The sequence below is a fragment of the Mirounga leonina genome, unplaced genomic scaffold (assembly GCF_011800145.1).
Source record: "Mirounga leonina isolate KUSES-001 unplaced genomic scaffold, KU_Mleo_1.0 Mir_418, whole genome shotgun sequence".
Lineage (NCBI taxonomy): Eukaryota > Metazoa > Chordata > Mammalia > Carnivora > Phocidae > Mirounga > Mirounga leonina.
This window is the reverse complement of record NW_023270739.1, coordinates 25,361,499-25,380,085: the sequence shown is the minus strand read 5'-3', so window position 1 is coordinate 25,380,085 and position 18,587 is coordinate 25,361,499. Positions and strand designations below refer to the sequence as shown.

General features: G+C 39.2%; 1 long non-coding RNA gene across 1 annotated transcript in view; it reads left to right on the top strand.

The window, feature by feature from the left end:
- The window catches only part of LOC117998899, a 54,339-nt gene that overhangs the window by 7,570 nt on the left and 28,182 nt on the right, over positions 1-18,587 (top strand). The window contains exons 2-3 of the long non-coding RNA XR_004676126.1: positions 15,418-15,520; positions 16,144-16,159. This is a non-coding gene — a long non-coding RNA (uncharacterized LOC117998899). The remainder of the gene's footprint in view (positions 1-15,417; positions 15,521-16,143; positions 16,160-18,587) is intronic.

Below are 18,587 nucleotides of genomic sequence, written 5' to 3'. Positions count from 1 at the left end.
GTTCTACACCTTCCAGGGCCCTGTTAACTGACCAGGAGCTATTTATCAAAAGGAGTAAAATTGCCCTCTGCTGATGGCATGACCACAGGCCAGAATCACAGGAGCTTGTCATATTCTCTCTCTGGGGCTTATCATAACGCCACACTGCATCTCTTTTAACCATTTACTCTTCAAACACACCTGGGCTCCATCATGTGGCCCAAGTGGCAGGGCTTTTTGCACTATAGCCTAAATTTTCTGCAGATCCATTTATTGCTTCTGGCTTTACTCAGAGCTGGCAGCCTTCTGTGTCACTTAGTATATTAGCCAGAGAAGTAGACCTAGATGTAAAATCTGTTGCCTCAGATCCTAAAAGCCCCTCCAAGCACTATGCTTCCTTCTCAGTAGTAAGGGATTAAAATACAGAAATTTATCTTTTACTCTGTAGGTGTTGTATCGGCATGCCCATCACCATTCGTCCCTGTAAATTGTACTGAATTGTCATGTCCTTGAATCTTCATAAGTTTTTTTCTCACTCTCTCTGGAGTGCATGTATTTTACCTAAGCTTCAGAATCTTAATAAACCCTTGCTCATTCTAATTAAACTACAAAATGTCATCAGTATAACGGACCAAGGTAGTATTCTGTAGAATATTTCTCTCACATGATATTTGTATCTCTTTGGACTACATTATGACAAAGGTTGAGAGAGTTAACATATTTCCAGACTGAAACTGTATATGAATATTGTCATTCATTTCAATGAAAGTGTATGATCTCTGTGGTTCTTATTTTTAGGATTTATTTATTTTTTATTTTTTTTGAAGATTTTATTTATTTGTTTGAGAGAGAGAGAGTGATCGAGAGTGAGAGAGCATGAGGAGGGGGAGAGGCAGAGGGAGAGGGAGAAGCAGGCTCTCCGCTGAGCAGGGATCCCGATGCGGGGCTCAATCCCAGGACCCTGGGATCATGACCTGAGCCAAAGGCAGATGCTTATCTGACTGAGCCAACCAATGCCCCTTATTTATTTTTAGAAAAAGAGAGTGAGAGAGAGAGTGCACACACATGTGGGAGGGTCCGACGGAGAGGGAGTGAGAATCTTAAGAAGACTCTGCACAGAGTGCGGAACCTGACTTGGGGCTCAATCTCAGGACCCTGAGATCACGACCTGAGCTGAAAACAGGAATCCAAGGCTTAACTGACTGTGCCACATAGGTGCCCCATACAATCTCTGTGGTTCTTTATTCATTGGATAGAAAAGAAGCATTTGTCAAATAAATAGCTACATACCATGTCCCTTAGATTTTATCAGTTGGCTCTTAAAGGATACCAAGTCCAGCAGAGCAGTTTTGATCAGGATACCTACTGTGTTGGGCTTTGAGTAGACTATGGTCTTTCTGAGATCTATAGTTTGCACAGGAATCAAGAGTAACATATTAAGTGAATACAGGATAAGAACCATCACCACTGCATCTTTTAGATCTTCATGGATGGCATAATCTTCTTCTCATCTCACCCTGAGATTTGGTACTTTTGAAAATTTAATATCTTGATGTGAAGTGGAGAGAGGTTGGGGAGGTGTCATTGATCTTCACATGGCTTTCCTTGCTGTCATTGTTCTCATTCCACAGGTCTGAGACCCAATGTGGGGTTACCCCAATTGCCAAGTATGATAATCCCAACTATACATTCAATGGCCAGGAAAATGAACCCAATGGTCCTACTGAAAAATAGATTTTATCAGGACTTTACCATTTATTATCTGGCCCTTGTATATCACCCCTCTGATGGTGGGTCACAATAATGTTTCGGGTTTCCAGGTATCATATCCATTCATACCCAATGCCTAATAGTCTATGAAATGTCCGGATATTATCCTTACTCCAATGTACAGTCACCCTGAGTAAATGTTCATAGTTTCCCTTTTAAAAAATAAGAGATGGAAATCAGACATCAAAAAAAGAGATAACTATCCCGCTATAAATGGAATCATAACTCATGTTACTTACGCTGTTTACCTTAGTGATTCTTACATGCATGCAAAAAACATTAAGGTGTTATTTTGGGACAGACCCTGTGCTGGAACTTATATTAAAAGAGTTCAGACACAAAGCTAGGAGGTTCTGAAATTTGTCAAATTTCTCTTTGACAGAGCATATACATTTAAGAAATGATTTTTAAAAATGGTTCTTGGTAATTTAAAAGGATATAACCGTATTTTATTTACGATAGCAGTTACATTCTTTTAAGGAGTTCTAAGCTCCCTGTAATTACTGTTCTTTTTCTTTAAAAATGTATTGGTTCTAGACCTTTTAAAAAGGTTGAGACAAAGACATTTAAATAAATGTATTAAAATAATATTGATATTGACTTGCGGCTCTCACATATGTCCCCGCACAACTACATGAGGCGCCATTCACAGGGACTATGATGTGATTGGCAGCCCCTATTGTGTGCGATTATAGGTAAAAGCCCTTCAGTCCTGTTACTGAAACCACAGTGTAATTGTCGCCTACTGTTCAGGAATTGGTAGGAATGTTTTTGCCTCATTCGCACATTTGAAAACCTTAAACTTAAACTTTTGATAAATTCAAATGAGGTTATATAACCCATTTTATTATGCTTATGCATGATAAAGTTTTAATTTGGCAAATGTAAATATTTAAATACACAATGAGTTTTTAAAACATTGCTATTTCATTCTTTAACAACTAGAGCATTAAAAAGCAATTAAACAAGCAACAATAAACAAACAAAACCAAAAGGGGTCCAGGTTCTAGGGCATGTCAGTGAGGTAGAGCAATTGTTACTATTATCATTTGCATCTATCGTTAAAGAAAGTAAGTGAATTGCACGAGACCATATGCTGGATCACAAACACAGCTTCTTTAATGTTAGTTGGAGGTCAAACTCCATCTCTGTGGGAAGATGAGGAAAGAAAACAAAAGAATTTTCTATCCTGGCAAGGTGGGTGCTAGCACTTTGTACCCTTGGGAAGATACTTGTGTCTCATAAACATTCATTGTGTTCAGCCCTAGGGATATAGGAAGGAATGTGATATCTCCTTTCTCATGCTGATTAGACTTGTAAAGGAAGACCAAAAATGTGGTAATTAATTGCAATTATTTCTATGTATTCTACCCATAATAGGCCATGTGTTACATACTCTGTGCAACTACAGTAGTCACGTGCCCATGAAACAGGCCCTGCTTAGGGGATTATTTCTGGAGACAGAGGGAGAAACCTAGAGTAGTATTTATTGACTCCTTAGCATCCATTCGGTCCCATCCCATTTGACTTTGTAAGCTTGATTGGATTAAGGTGGAAATAACCTCATCTTCAGAGCCAAGTGGAGCCTAACTAAAATAAACCAATTATTGTAATCTTATCCCTTTTACCTCCGTGAGACTTGCAATAACACAGGCCTACACAAACAGGCTAGAGCTGTTTCTAGATCCAAGTGATCCATTTGGCCTGGTCCAATCAGATTGGAATACAAGACTATTTTGACTGTTTGGGAAAAAAGGTCTTCCTCTAGGTGGTATGATATTCAGAGATGAGGGTTGGAACTTCTGTATGCCATTTTTCTACCATGAAGGAAGCCAGCCTAAAAACTTAGCTCTCAGGTAGTTACAGGCCTACTTCCTTCAAGTCTTTATTTTAAGCCAGTAGAAATCCCTCATGGCTGCTAGGCATGGGAAAAGAAATCGAAGTGTAGACTGGAATACAACATGAGGCCTTAAAGCAGCATTTCAAAATTCCAAATAAAAGAAATAAAAAAGGAGACAACTATTTGATCAATGTAGGCACAAGCCAGGCAGATACAACAATAGAAAAAGAAAATGCCACAAGAACAAAATGTTGTTGAAAACTGACCTCCGTGCTTCGGAGCCAAAATATAACTCCAAGACAGAGTTTGGGATAAAGAGGAACAAAACCTTTATTGCTTTGCCATCGCCAAGGAGGCTGCAGCAGGCTGTGGCCTTCTGAATCTGCAAGCCTTTCTGGAGGAAGGGCCTGGGAGATTTTTGTAGGGAAATACAGGATCTAGCCAGTTTCAACAGGAATTGTGTACATGCTGCCAGGCTCGTTAGTCATTTTCAGGGTGGTACTGGGTTCCTGAAATCAAAGGCTAGGAAGGGAGGACGGGAGGCTTGCAGAAGAGAGGAAAAAGGTTACTTTAACATCAAGCTTTGCTGAAGCATCAGTGCAGCCATTTTGATTTTTGTACAACTTTGTGCTTTTAAGTGGTTTCGAAACAGGAAGTGTAAACTGTCATCTGGTTGTTCTCAAGCCTGAATGTTCCCCTTTGGCCCCTCCTGGGGCCTTGATATGTCAATTGCAGCTGCAAGTAGGAGTTTTGAAGAGGGAAAATGGGGAATCCTAAGAATTGGGGGCAGTGTGGAAAAGGCAGGAGGAAAAAGAAGAAAGAATAAAAGTAAGAAAGAAAATGATACACAAAAGATTACTGAGTTATTTAATTATATTTCTGTCATACACAGAGATGGAAGATGACATAAGAAATAAAGACAGAGGGGCGCCTGGATGGCTCAGTCGTTAAGCGTCTGCCTTCCGCTCAGGTCATGGTCCCAGGGTCCTGGGATCGAGCCCCACATTGAGCTCCCTGCTCAGCGGGAAGCCTGCTTCTCCCTCTCCCACTCATGCTTGTATTCCCTCTCTCCTGCCTCTCTCTGTCAAATAAATAAATAAAATCTTAAAAAAAAAAAAAAGAAATAAAGACAGAAAAATTTATAATGAATATGGAAAGAACACTTGCTCTGCTCCTCTTTGGTAAACTTCCTTTTATATCCCTCCATTAGGTATTCCAAATCTGTTCCACTTCCCAAAAAGTCCCTTCCAATCCATGAGTGGCCCACTCTAAACAGATTATTTCTCTTATTACAGAAAAGTGACGTCATCAGGACCAAATGACTTAGCATTCTACCATTCTAATTACAATAGTTCCTCTCTCCACAGATGGTTTTTTCCTTCTCTCAAGTCTCCAGAGCCGGTTTCCCACATCTTTCTGGGCGCAAAAGCCCCCCCCCCCGTACTCTTCATCTCCTCTCTAGACCTGGTTTATCTGTTTTCCCTTCAAACTTTTATTTTCTATAGACTCCTTCCTTTCAGCTTAGACATACACTTGATCTCTCTGTCTTTGAGAAGTTCTTCCAATATATTGTATTGCTTTCTTTCTAGCTTTTTTGGCAAAAAAACAAATATACACTTGCTTCTTCCACTCATGCAATATTCCTGGAGGGGCATTGGCAGGTAATAAATGATCTGACTACCAAATCCAAAGGACTGGGCCTTGCTATGACATTGTATTTTGTAATTATTCCTTCTCTGCAGGAACTCTATGCCCTTGGTTTCCCTGACATCTTCTCTTGGTTATCTTCTCATCTGTCACTCACTGGCCAGAATTTTTCCACTTGCTATTTGAACTTCTATGTTTCTGACTTCAGGTCTCTCAGTCGGTAGCTCTCCCCTAGAAAACCTGAATTCCCAGAACCTACACGCTGGTACCTTTGCATCTCTACTTTAGACTTTTGTGCAAGTACCCGACCCATCGAACCTATTGCCTACTAGATACTTGCACTAAAATATCTCACCGGAAGTTGTTTTCTCTACTCATGGCTGAGCTTCTGTCTCTTATTTCCTGTCCTCATGAGGGGCACACGTTTTCCCAGCAAGAACTGTGGGAATCCAATCCACATTCATCTGTCATTACCTTCTCTCGATTAGTCACTAAGGTTTTCCCATCCCTTGCAAGTGCTGCTGCAATAGCCTCCTGTCCAACTGTTCTTCTTGCTTCCAATTTCACCCTGCCCCATCTCTTCCTCCACATGCTGCCAGGAGGGATATCTCTAATAAAAGTGAAATATAAGTCTGATCATGTCATTTTCTTATTCAGAATTCTCTAACAACACCCCGTCACCTGCAGGATTAAAGCTAAGTTATTGCTCAATGTCTTTGGCAGACATACAAGAACATGCAGCTTTGGTGCTTATATACTTGTCCAGCCACATCTAGCTTATTAAGCAAACTGCTTAAAATTCTCCAAACACTTAATGCTGCTTTAAAATCTTGAATTTTTGTGCATGTTATTCCCTCTGACTAAACTGGCCTTTTCTTTATCTTTTCAACTTTAAAAAAGTCCCATGCATCTTTCAAAACCCTGACAAATGCCACCCACTCAAAAAAAGTGATCCCTATCCCCTGACAGAATCCATCCTCCATCCCCAGCGTATTGCCATTGTATCTTAAATCTACTTCTATTCTTGCACTTCTCACCTAATACTGCAATTTTGCTCACCATCTTTCTCCCTTGTTACTTATGGCCTCATTGAAGGTAGGGACTTTGTCTTATTTTGGTTTTTATTCCCAGAACCTAGAACAGTCTGATCCATAATTTATCACAACAAATGTTGGCTCAAATAAATTAAACTCCAATGCATGAGAGACTTTTATGGCCCACAGAATATTTTATACAAGCATCCAAAGGAGCTTCTATGTAAGCTTCAGATGGTGAGGGAACATGGATTTATTCTGGAGACTGTACTACTACAAAACAATTAGGGCTTTTTCCACACAGCAGATTAAGAATAAAGGTCTCTGTTCATCATTTTCAGTAGTACAGTAGTGGGTCAAGTCACAGCTGGGTCCTGATAAAAAGATCCCGGGATATATGAGTGGTTTCAGGAAAATTAGCAGATGGATTAAGAGCGTTAGCTAGAGAATAAGGAGTCTGTTGTGAGGGCAAGGTGATGCATACGGCATAGATACCAGGTGTTGTTTTAATCAATTGACAGCAATTTTGATGAAAACAGGGACTAACCAAAGACATTCTATAGATGTGGATAAAGAAGCATACCTAAGTGAGGCAACCACGGGGCACTGTTATTTTATACAACAAAAATTGGATTTGCGAGTGAATTCCAACCGAATCTTGGTAGACTTTTGATAGCACTGAAAATCACCAAATAACATACATGCAGGCAAATGGGAATTAAGAACTTTCTCTTAGAGTTGAAAGAGTGAGGATTTGGATATTTAAATGAACGTAAATTGTGAAATGTGGAATTAAAAATGACACCTATAATAACATTCATTTGCTACAGCCAGCCTCTTCCTATTTTAGGTCACTTTCTTTTCTGGTGAATCTTGGTGGGGGTGGAGGCTACCCCCCATAAAAGTGAAAACTCATTTTCCCAGATGCAGCCTCCCCAGTTTTTAACTCTTTGCCTCAAAGGCATTTAATGCGAAGAAGCAGGACTGATGGGAAATACATTTTTTAGCAAGAATAGGGCTGCAACTTTAGCTGCATCAAGTTCCAGAAAAGACAATAGCTGGGATTCTGTCAGCCTATCCAAGTTCTACACTTGTGGCTTCCGTGGTAGCACAGCCGTGCTTGTACTTAGTAGTGGTTGCATGGAGGTATTTATGGGGCCGATTCCCTGACATCACTTTAGAGGTTATTTTTGATGGTGTGGTCTCTAAACACAAGGTATTTATCTCTAAATATTCTTTCATAAATTCCTCTTCTACTTAAATTATCCCAAGTTGATTCAGGATATCTAAAATTAAACATCTTGACTGGCCATCTCCCTTTCTAACAAATCCAAAAGTGTAATCTCCTCTTGAGCATGTACTGCATGTGCGGAACTATATTACGTGCTAGGGCAAAAGGGTGAAGGTGGAAGTGAATAACAAAATATAAGACCCAGGCTTGCTCTCAGGGGAAAGCAGCCTCAAAGAATCATAAACTGAGCTAGGATGATATAAGCAGCTTTGCTGTTCAAAAGTAACAGTCATTTCTGATTATGGAAACACAGGGGGATTCATAAAAGAGATATATTTGTAATTAATTCTGGGAGAATGAGTAGGATTTTTGATAGGGCCATGGCTGGAGTGAAGGAAGTGGGGATTGCTATTGAGGGATGCGAGGTTGAAGGGACAATGTCATCAAAAGCAGATAAGAAAAGATAGACAATGTAAAATGTCTAAATGTTGGCTACTGTTTCAACTATAATCAAGTACTGAGGAACATGGTCCACTTTAAAGATGATGGTCTAATTATTTTTAGAAACAGGAGAGTTCCCAGGCACACACCTCAGAGGGCTCAAGCTTCTCTCACAGGTCTGAGTTCCAAGGGCCCCATTCCGACGCCTGTCAAAGTGCAGATAGTTCTGTAGACCCTCAGCCTTGTAGATTCCAGTCCCTTGGGCAGGAGCTGATGTGCTAAGCCCACCTCAGCCTGGTTCTTGTCTCCTGTTGTCCAGAGTTACACAAATCGTGGGTCAAATGATGACTTTCAGCTTTTTTTAGAGTGAAATATATTTTTTTTCAAAATAAAAAGTATTCAGAAGCCCAATATTTCAAACAGATAAAGAGAATTTTCTCTGGTGGATGGAGATATAGATCTCACCAAGTCATACACTTTGACACTTCCCCTTGGAACTTCTAAGAATATGAAGAATTAAGGTTTCTAAAGCAAGCTACCCCTTGCTTTAGAAACCTTAGCAAGCAAGTAATCGCTTTAGAGGAATCGTGATGAGGGAATCTCACTAACATATGTTTGATTTTTAAATGGGCTATATCAAAGCCTCTTGGACTCACCTAATCTATGTTGTGATTTAAAGGGGGAAAGGATGAACAAATAAGCTACACATATAAAGGTATTATGGAGACTCATTAAAATTAAGAAGGAAAGAAAGAAAATATATGTTATAACTTGGGGAATAAAGACTTTTTAGATATAAAATAATAATAATAATAGGTAAAGGTAAAAAAATGTTATGTTACTTAGTTTATTGTTAAAGATCAAGGTGCAACTGTGGAAAGTTTGTTGTCACTGGTTATAGAAGTGAAAGCATGGGCAAACATATGTGTCTATTGCTTTTTTAATAAAATAATCTGTGATAAGTGTAACTGAAGTTGTACTTTTCAGTGCCAACAGTGTGATAATATAAGTCAATCTTTGATTTTTGGGGGGAGGGAGGGGATTAAGACACTATGAAATGCACTGAGCTATAATGTCACAATTCAAGTACCAGACCACCCAAGAGCTAATTGGACTCAGAAAAGGGTGTGTTCTGTTTGGATGATGTGTGTGTGTTTTCTGGAAGAAAGAAGTTTTCAGAATGCAGTATGCTAATCTATACATATATGCCCTGAAGTGTGGAGTGAATTCAAGCATGTTTATTCAGTTGTCTATGCCAAACCAGGCAAGGCAAGATGTTTCTCAATCTCCTTTAAAGCAACAAATCAAAGTGTTTTCTTGGAAAGGATCATCTGAGGGGTGGTAATCTAGGGTCTTACATTGCCACCCAGGAACTACAAAAACCTAGGTAGGTATCAACCTATGTTTTCTTCCTTTTGCATCATCTCTTAGTTGTGCTTCTCTTCAATTCTGGAAGGAGACTAAAATATAAGAGTAAAAAAGAAAATGTACCTGGGTGTCATCAGTTGTAGATAGGAATAGAAGAAATTTGTTTTCTCATGATATTAGGAGAATTTCCACTAAAAAAAAATTGGTATGCATACATATATATATATATATATATATACACACACACACACACACACACACACATATATACATATACATATATATATAAGTATATATGTAAAATGTCTAAATGTTGGCTCTCACTCTCACCATGTTGCCAAGCAATATTTTAGGCACAGTTAAGGTCCCTACCTTCCAGGAGGGTGAATAAAGAGGAAAATGAGACAACCTTAGACTGCAATAATTGGCATAGAGGAAAGAAACTGGGTAATACGGTAGTAACTAGGAGCAGGTTTTCTTTCTTTGTGTTTTCATGTAATTAACTTCATTTCGTCTTCATTATAAAGAGGGTTCCCAGGGAAAGCTTTTTAAAAAAATTTTTCTCTTTTTTGTTTATTCATTTGAGAGAGAGAGAACAGGAGCAGAACAGGGAGGAGGGTCAGAGGGATAGCGAGAAGCAGACTCCCTGCTGAGCAGGGAGCCCGAGGCAGGGCTCCATCCCAGGACCGCAGGACCCCAGGATCATGACCTAAACCAAAGGCAGACCCTTAACTGACAAAGCCATGCAGGCATCCCCAGGGAAGGCCTTTCTAAAGAGGTGTTATTAGATCACAGTGCTGACTAAAGTTAAGTTGCATGTCATGTGAAAGTTCTAAGGAAAGAATCCTTCAGGCAGAGGATCAGCATATATAAAATTCTGAGCAGGAAGCAATTGGGCCTGATGGGAAGAGGGGCACGGAGTGCACTGGGGAAGGTAGATAATGACGTCAGAGGGTAGAGAGCTGGGCAGCAGTCAGACCAGTTAGACCACTGAAGAGATTGAGCTCAACTCCAAGAACATTTGGAAGATACTCAAGGTTTTTAGTAGGGAAGATGACCTAGGGTGGGTGGCTTTGTAAAAGAACACTTGGGTTCTCTGCGTGGAGAATGGCATGTGTTAGCAGAACCAATGGCAGCTGAGGGACGAACTGGAGGCTGCTTTGGAGGCCCACTGGGAGGGGATGGTGGCTTACACTGGGAATGGCAGTGGAAACTGAGAAGAAAGCATATTCCAAAAGGGCTCTGGAGGTGAGATTGATGGACTTCCTGCCACTTTACATGTGACAAAAGGGATGGGGGTTCACAAGGAGATGGAAAAAGCTCTAGAATGACCTCAACGGTGGTTTAAACAACAGTGTCTTTTTGCCTCCCATTTACTGAAATGGGGAAGGATATGGAGGAGAAACAGGTTTGTGGAAAGAATCAAGAGATCTCTGTTAAGCCTGAGGTGTTTCTGGAACATCTAAGTCAAGATGCCAAGCATGCAGACAGATAAATGAGCAGGGCTCCCTCGTATACTTGTGCAGATGACATTTTACACGACCGCACCCGGTAGCATCTCCCCAGAGGTGGCGCCTCTTAAAAACTCTACACAAAGACTTAAGATAACGCTAGATGCAACCCTGCTGTGATGTGGGTCCATATTTTAAGCCTCCATACCCAAAGTGCCTTCCAAATCTAAATTCCATTTAGAATATGCAGGACTTATAAACCTCAGCATAAGCTAATTTTCTTCCCTTTAAGCATTCTAATCTATAACATGCAGTATATTTCCATTATGTCCAGTTGGACATATTTTATTACTTACCCCTCACCTCAGGTGGCCTGCCTTCTGTAGTTTTCAGAAGGTTAATCCTGGGAGTTACATTGCATAAGACTGTTCTTTATTTGACCTGAAACATTCCTTCACTCCTCAAAGACAGACAGGATGTGGCCTAATAGGAAAGGGTTCATGAAGCTCCAGCCCTAGTACAGCTGGTGTCCATTCTCTGCCTGTGGCTGCCAACAAGGCTGGGAAATGGCTGCTCTCCTAAGCATGTCAGACGCTGCAGCTGGGGAGGTGCAAGTCTCTGGAAATAGCCTCTAATAGGGCCCCCAAAGTGGGTGGCATGTTTATCTTTCTCCTTGAAAAACAAAAGGTCAACTAGGAACACATGTTTCTATGACAACAATAAATTCAAAGGAGACGCTAAATCCCAGCAAATGGAGACACGGGGGGGAAGAGGGAGAGATAAGTTGGCCCATTTGGAGAAGGTAGGTCTTGGTAGTACATTGAGTTTCTTTTCATTTCAACTTAGTCCCCACCTGAACTTACACAGGAGTAAAGGCTTTCCTGAAGAAAATGTGTGAGAAAATGAATAATGCCCCAAAGAATATAACCTGAACCTATAACGTATAACCACTTAAGAAGGAGGTGTTAATCTGGTACAACAAACTAGTGATCTTTTGTCAGTAAATGATGCTATTGATTTTCAAAATGGGTATTTTAATTGGTAGTATTAGAAATGACTTAACCTAGTCTGCCTTCTGCACTTATTGAAGAGCCACATTTATGGATATGTTATTTAAAAAATTATTTTGTCATTAGTATTTCAAATGACAATGGTCCAGCCTAGTTTATCCTGCCATGATTTTGCTAGTTTTCAGCACATGGGTAACCAATAGATGAAACGTGGCAGTACTTCCACAACATTACATGCTAAGATGGCAGGAGGAGGGAAACAAAAACAGTAAGACTCAAGTAGAAAGGAAAACCAAATGGAAGGAAAATCCTATTCAGAACACTTAATATCTAAAAGGAACAGAGAGAGTGAAAAGGATTGTGCAGAAGAATAATACCATCAGGACAGTATTTTGTGTCATTTCATTCAATGTATAAAAATGGAAGAAGAAATACTTTACAGAGTATTACAAAGATGTTCTCTAAACTATCTCAGAAAAAGCCAAAAAAAAAAAAAAAGACATGGAATAGAACTTATTTTTATTTTTAAAGTCACAAATCTAATGTGTCTTTCAAAAATTTCACAAGAATATATAGGACAACAGTGGAATTCCCTACACTGCTGTATCCTCATCTCCACTGTAAAGGGAGTCTCTGGTAAAAGTTTGTTGCATAATTTTCCAGAGTTATTCTGATTGCACTTTAAGGAGACTTGGAGAGGAGGCAGCATGAGGTAGTGGAAAAGCACCAAGATGGAAAGGTTACTTCCCAAGGTCTGCCATTCTGTGGCTTTTGGAGAATCGATTTATGTCCTTGGCACTCTGGTTCCTGATGTGTAAAATGAAGTAGTACCCGGGAAAGGTGGGGTGAGATTTACCACTAGCCACAGGCTACTGGAAATCTGTAGGGATATTTTTGGCAATTTCGTTTGTCATAATAACTAGGAGAGCTACCTGATATTTGTGTCCCCAAGGACAGGGATGCTAAGCATTTCCAAAGCACAATAAAGAATTTTCCCAATCTAAATCCCAGTAGTACCTTCTACCCGAAGAAAATTAGGAGCATTACTGAGGTCTTGTCCGATAGACAAGGCCTGGCGTAGAACAGTTGCTGGTGATGTCTACCAACACCAACATTTGTTGGCTTACCAAGGGAATTTCCTTCTCAGAAACAAAAGTTTTGTATAGCCCATAAGTGTTTTGTTTACATTAAAATGGTTTCCTTTGTGTTCTAATTCAATAGAAAAGGTGGTTTTTAAGTCTAGAAATAGTCTATTATTTTGGTGATCTCTCAGCTTGCATTTTGCTTTTATTTAAGTTTTTAAGATGGTCTGCTAGGAAATCAGTTGTTTTGATTATTCTTTTCCTTTCTCTTTTTCTTTTGGTATTATGTACATCTCATTAGTTGTTCATTTGTATAGGAGTTTGCCTCTTTTATCACACATACAAATCCCAAAGAGAACACTACAATACATATAAATGTCCACCCCAGCCTAAAAGCCTCAAAGTGGTTGCTGCATCCAAGTGATTTCTAAATGAGTATTTAATATTCAACTGTTGTGTAAATCGCTCCACGTGCTCCACAGGGGCCCCATAGTCAAACCTTTTTCCTATTAATTTTATTTTAAGAAGCTGACCTAATAACAATAATGATAGTGATCAAGAGGTATAGAACACTATTTTACACCTGTATCAAGTAAGTGGAAACCTATAGCTTATTCTAATACTTTCACAAAAATTGCCTTATGGGATGCAACGAATTTGGGCGATGGGGTAGACCAAGTACTAGTATTTTCCTTTTGTAATTAAGAAAGGAAAGGAACACAGCAGAGTTAACTTGACATCCAAAGCATCTTCTTATAACAAACTCTTTTCTTCAAGGGTTTAAAAAACACCATTATGAACTTTACTTTTTTTTTCTTTCTTTTGCAAATACACTTAATCTGGCAAGGTTCTTTCACACAGCAATAAATAGCATTTGTTATCTTTGAGGGAAAGCCAGCTGGTCTCCGTCCTAGTCCTGAAGTAAACAGAAGGCTGCCTGCTTGCCTTGAGTCTGCTTTTGCTAATTAGAGAATTTGTGGTCTGTTTCACTTTAAGGACCTTCTGGAAAATAGTAGCTCCCTTTTACCCTCAAGTTTCTACGCAGCTCTGTGTTAGAAGCTTCTCCTTGAGTACCCTCCTCTCTTCCATAGGGATAACAGTGAAAAAAATCCCTAAGACCCAAGGATCATAGGGAGCAGGAGCAAAAGAATATCTGGATAAGGAATTAATCCATATATGGAATGAGAACCATGAAGAGTTTTCATTTCTATCCTAATTTAAACTAAAATAAAAATCCAGCAAAATCCTTTGACTTTACAGGCTTAGTGTAAAGCACTAAAGCACTAAAGATGTCTTCCTTGTTTTTTAGTTGAAAATCTGGAAGATCAAGAAAAAAAAAAAAATCCTCTTTCTCACCTACTGCCACTCAGCCCCCACTACAATTTATTTGGCCAAGAGTAAGATATTAAAGCTTGAGCTTCCACAAGCTGTTTCTTCCCCCACAACCCTCAAAACCCTCACTTCAGCTAAAGAATATTCGGTCTGGCCAAGAGACTTACTTTGGACATCTGTATGTAAATCGAGGTTGCAGCAGTTGAGGGGGTAGGAAAAAGGCAATGAAGGGAAAATAGAAGATTACCATAAGCAAAAGTCAAGGTAGAATTCGGGATAGTTCACAAAAAAGAAACACTTGGGAGAGCTACTTCTTTGTGGGAGATACTTCCAAATAAGAGATAGGACACGTACTAGAAGTTTTCCCAAGTGTTAAGAGTATATTCTCCATCTCCTGCTCTTTGGTAATTTCAAGAGAGTCCCCAGTACAAATGCCACATGCTTTGAACTGCTTGGTTGACAGGTGTTGTGTGAGTGACAGGGATGTTGGCCCCGGACCATGAGGAAACTAGTCTTTACGTGCATTACACTGAAAGGCTGAAATTTCCTTTGTGGACGACTCATCAGTGCACTCAACCCACATTCAAAAATGTTCACTGCCTACTCCCCAGAGTTGAATGTTTCTCACTATGAAGCAACAGTAAGTAGGAAAGGAAAGGACAAGGAGGTACACGTGCTCACAACAAACACGTCTATACTCTTTGCTGCTTCTCTTTACTTAACTCTCCTTGAATACTTTTTATGTCATTTTCTTTACATATTTTCTTTTCTTTTTGCCCTCTGAAACTTTCCTGGTACTGGTACTCACTCAGATACTGAAAAATGTAAAATTTGGAAAATAAGGACTCTTCATGTTTCTCAAATTGATTCAGTATTTGAATATCCACCCTGTTTCCAGAATATGAAGGATATAAAGATGAACATGAAACATTCTCCACCTTTAATAAAAGAGTATTATACAAACGTACTGGCCCACATCATATAAAGATGAGATAAGGTATGTGCCTCCTCCACACACACACTAATAATCTAATTCTGGACAGAGATGAGAACTAAAACACAAGCCCTCCTAAAATCATGTTGTTACTGCCATTTATTATTCACTGAGTCCAGGAAGAGTTTGGGAAAAGAAAGACATCTGTCCATTTCCTGCTTATCCTATGACTTTATTAAAGAGCCATCTTTAGATAATAAGGGTTTTTCTAAAATATAAATTATTTATTTCTCTCTAGAGTCACATATGCTGACCAGAAGTCTCTACTATCTCAGGAATGATGTGGTTTTCAGGCACCACCATTTCTCCTAAGAAAACTTCCTGGACCTTGGGAAAACTGGGTAAAAAAACTTTTCAAAGTCCTCTTATTATCATTTCTTGTCCTGTCCAAGGGGTTGTTTTTCATCCACATTTTTCACATCTTTCCCTTCAGGCAGTTTGATAAATTGTGGCTTTTATGCTCATGGCCCCTCTTCTGAAAAATGAAATTAAAATCAAAAGGAAATTCACAATAACGATTTCTATAATTGGAACAAAGCCAGGGCTCTGCAGGATTTTATATTCAGAATAGTTATAAAAATTTGGCATCACTTGTGCCCCTACCTCTAAATTTGTGTGCAAATATGATAAATGATTAGTGTTTATGGTTTTAAAAATAAAACCTTGGAGGCCAAACCACAAAACATCCTTTCTGAAGTTGACAGATCATTGGGTATTTTGTCACTGATTCTCTGCCGGTCATCAATAAAATCCATCCCCTCCCCATGACACACACACTTAACTTTGACCCTCTGCCTTCAGTTTGTTACTGAGTTGAATTATGTCTCACCCCTGAGGTTACTTGGCAGCCCTCTCCAGTGGGGACTGTTTCTTCCCCCACAACCCTCACACCCCCAGATGGGCTCTTTCCTCCAACTAGATTTCTCCCAATCTCTCCAACTAGGTGTCCTCTCTGCTCTTTCAGAAGCTGCTTGGTCCAGGTGACTGACTCTCCTTCCTTCTTTCCGTAAGAACATCCCCCTTTTAATGCTGTGTTACCGGAATGCACCAATTTTTTTGTTGTCCTCATCTACCAAGCCCTGGGTCACCCCACTTATTTCTTAAAGAGTTTCCTGTCTCAGTCATTCTTCCCAGCATTGCTTGTGTGATCACTAATGAGGATTTCAATAGCCACATAAACATCCCTTCCAGTGTTTTGGCATCTCTGTTCCCTGATATCCTCTCTCTCCTCCATTGATTTTGTCCTTTATCCTTTCTCTGTCAACTACTCTCATGGTCATTCTTTAGAGTTTGTCATAACAATAAATGTTGCTCTATCTTAATTTCAATTAGCCCCCTTGTAACCTCCACTTCCTTGATATCCCACCTCTAGCAATCCTACAATTATTGGTCCTATGAATGTTGCACAAACTTCCCTCCTCATTAGGTTAGATTCCATTGTCTACATTATAATCATTACATGGCCCATCTTTTCAATTCCTTTGCCTTCTCTCCCTTCATCTTACCTGGCTGCCAATACTTATAACTCTGGTTAAATATGCTTTTCCACCTGGATCCATGTGACTAAATGTGCTGGGGAAAATACAAAAACATCCATTGTCACTAACTTTAATTAATCCAGATCATGTCATTTTTCTTGCAAAACCCACAAATGACATACAATTTCATTAGAGTAAATGCTAGTCACAGGCCCTACAAAATTTTAGCTCCCTTCTCCCTCTCTTACCATATCTCCTAGAGTCCTGAACCTGCTCTGACAACCAGCTTCCTTACCATTCAACAAACACGTTAGGCACAATCTCAACTCTGGGTCTTTGCACTTGCTCTTCTCTTCCTTCAGAGGTCTCACAGCAACATTCTCACCACCTTCAGGTCTTGTCCACCTTATCGGAAGCTGCCCTCACATTCTTTCTCAGACAACACTCCCCCACACCTCTCACTTCCTGCCCCTTCCCCAGTCCTACTTAGTTACTTTTCTTTTCATACCACTCAAAACTCTGACATATTATATGATTTATGTGTGTATTTTATTTTATTAATAATTTTATTAATTTTTCTACCTCTATTAGACTGGACTTGCAGAAAGGCAGAGATGTTCATCTGCTTTGTTCACTGCTATGTCCTCAGCCACTTAAATATACAGCATATGTATTATATGTAACATATATGTGCCCCATAGTAGACATGATGTATATATTTGATTATTGATTTCCCCTCCTTTGAAAAGTAAGGTATATTATATATTTATGATCAAATCAATTCAGTATTTTGAAACTGATCTAAAGTTATGATAATTGTAGAAGTAATCCCAACCTGGATTTGTGAGGGACTATCTAAGGTATTGTTTGCTCAGCTTTAATTGGGTATGTCTTTGTCCTTTGTGTAAATATTGATCCCATATTTTAAGTGAAGTGCTTTAATACTGTCAGATATACGGGAGAAAGACTTTAGCATTTTTTGCCAATTTATGCTGTTTATAAAATAACTAAAATTCTATTAGTTTTTGGGTTGTTTCTTTCAGGGCTTTGCCCTCCTAAAGAAAATAAAATTGATTGTCTCAGAAGAAAACCAAGCACATACCATTGTTTCTAAGTATATCTCTTGTCAAAGTCAATAAGACAGGATTTTGCTTTGAAGTCTTCCCCTCAAGTGAAGAAAAGCATAGGTTCTGGAATGAAGATACTCACTCTGTAATCAAGCCATCACTCTATGTGTAACTTACTTCCTCCTGCATCTGGGTGATCTCAAAGGAACACACCAGTGTCTTTCTTTCTGAGTACCAGGACATGTGCATCACTATGGGTCTTGCTAATCATTGCAAACTCCCAACAAACAATAAATCCCTGGTGTAATAACTGTTAATTGCCATTAAACAAATGAATACTTTAACATTAAATTTCTTAATTCAACTAAACAAATGTTCCTTGTATACTCTTAATAAGGAGTTGGATATAGCTTAAAATTAGTAGGAATTTGGTTAATGTAATATATTTTATCATTTTTTGTCCCACATTTGCTACTAAAATTCAACTGTAAAATCACAGATCAATAATAAATTCTAAGAGGAAACAAGACATATTTCCTTCATCTCTTTGAATATTATATAAAAACAAAAATAATCACCACAATAATAATAGTATTCATTATTTTAAAATTATTTATTTATTTGAGAGAGAGGGAGAGAAAGAGAGCATGAGTGGGGAGAGGAGGAGAGGGAGAGGGAGAGAAATCCTCAAGCAGACTCCCAGCTGAGCACAGAGCCTGAATGTAGGGCTCGATCCAAGGACCCTGAGATCATGACCTGAGCAGAAATCAAGAGTCAGACACTTAACAGACTGAGCCACCCAGGTGCCCCAATATTATTCACTGTTTAAAGAACTGACACTGGGTGCCAAGAGCAGTGTTAGG